A 1,865-nucleotide genomic window follows, 5' to 3' on the forward strand; every position below is an offset into this window, starting at 1 on the left:
TGTATCCCGGATGTGGTGACGGTTATGTGACTGTGACCGTGTTTGCGAATTCCTGCAACAGGATCCAGATGTGACGGCTGGGGGACAGTGACGCGGTTTGGGAGGGGGAGGAGCCTGTGGTGTCGGGCAGCGGACTGGGAGGGGCCAATGGTAACGGTAGGGGGACCGTGACGGGCTGGGGACGGAGCCACTGGTAACGGGAAGGGGAAACTTACGGGGGCGGGGCGATGGTGTGTGGATCGCTCTGTGATTGGTACTCGGGCAGAGATGTTGTGACGTCCTGTCGGGTTCTTGTCACCGGGGAGACGGCGGTCGCGGCCGAGAGGCTGGTGAGTGAGGTTAGGCACCGGGGATTATGGATCAGGGGCGCGGATGGGGAGGGAGAGGGTTCCGGATGTCTTTGTTACCTCTCCCCCTGGGATATTCTCCGGCCTCGGGCTGTTTCCCCTTGTTTATTCGAGCTGAAGGCCAGCTTGGACACGGAGCCGGGGCTGCAGGCTAACTCCCGCCCGCTATGTTTTGAAATCTATTGGGACACAGCACATTGTGGAGATTTGAATGACAGTGAACTATTTCACCAGTTATCTTTGCACAATGATCTCATTTTGTTTCTGAGGGAGGTATGCATACAAGAAGAATTGAACAGACAATTGATCGGAATGACTGGATAAAAACATGTTTTAGTTTATTTCTATTGATATTGCTGCTGGGTTACCCCATCAATTTGCTGTTTTTGTTTGCTCCGGGCCTCTAATCAGTTCACTGCTGAACCTAGGGGCAGACTGCTATCAGATAATTTTCAGAAAGGATTTGCAATCGAGCAACTTCTATTCTAATACCAACCGGATATTAAAGTGAATTTTACAAATGGGTTTAAATGTGGGCAGCAAGACATTTTTAAGCCTGCACATTTAGTCCCCTTATTTATGTATTTGGCCCAGTTCACCTTTCATGATTGAAAACGGTCAACTGATTGATTTGGAGGAATCCTACTGTTGTTGTAAAAGATAGATTTTGCTGCAAATACTCATATTTGGTCCCTTGACATAATCTAGCAATATAAAGGCCCGATGACGGTTTCAGAGGGATACCCATTGGATTTACACCTGCAAATTCCTCATGTAGACATAATATTCCAGGACAGGAAGTAGTTAGATTGTCTGTCATGGGAGATGAACATTGATTGATATTTTTGTGGTATGAATGCCATTTGTTACTTATTAACTCAAGCTTGAATGCTGTCTAGGTCTTGCAGTTTATACAGTTGGACTCAGGTTGTACTTTTGCTTGCTGAGCTGGCAGGTTTATTTTCAGACATTTCATCACCCTGTTAGGTAACATCATTATTGAGGAGAAAGTGAGGTCTGCAGATGCTGGAGATCAGAGCTGAAAATGTGTTGCTGGAACAGCGCAGCAGGTCAGGCAGCATGCAGGGAACAGGAGAATCGACGTTTCGGGCATAAGCCCTTCTTCAGGAATGAGGAAAGTGTGTCCAGCAGGCTAAGATAAAAGGTAGGGAGGAGGGACTTGGGGGAGGGGTGTTGGAAATGCGATAGGTGGAAAGAGGTCAAGGTGAGGGTGATAGGTCAGACTTGAGGTGGGGGTGGAGAGGTCAGGAAGAAGATTGCAGGTTAGGAAGGCGGTGCTGAGTTCGAGGGATTTGACTGAGACAAGGTGGGGGGAGGGGAAATGAGGAAACTGGAGAAATCTGAGTTCATCCCTTGTGACTGGAGGGTTCCGCTCGGAACCCTCCCTGCCCCCTGTAAAAACGCCATCTCATATTCCCAATTCATTCGTCTCCGTCGCATCTGCTCCCACGAGGACCAGTTCCAAATCCGTACAACCCAGATGGCCTCCTTCTTCAA

General features: G+C 48.8%; 1 protein-coding gene across 2 annotated transcripts in view; it reads left to right on the top strand.

Moving 5' to 3' along the window:
* Positions 1–242: 242 nt before the first annotated feature.
* Positions 243–1,865, top strand: part of rusc2 (RUN and SH3 domain containing 2) — a 128,524-nt gene continuing 126,901 nt past the window's right edge. For both annotated transcript variants that reach the window (XM_043688079.1, XM_043688072.1), the window contains exon 1: positions 243–329. The gene's annotated coding sequence lies outside the window, so the exon portion shown is untranslated. The remainder of the gene's footprint in view (positions 330–1,865) is intronic.

This window comes from Chiloscyllium plagiosum, chromosome 1 (assembly GCF_004010195.1).
Source record: "Chiloscyllium plagiosum isolate BGI_BamShark_2017 chromosome 1, ASM401019v2, whole genome shotgun sequence".
Classification (NCBI taxonomy): Eukaryota; Metazoa; Chordata; class Chondrichthyes; order Orectolobiformes; family Hemiscylliidae; genus Chiloscyllium; species Chiloscyllium plagiosum.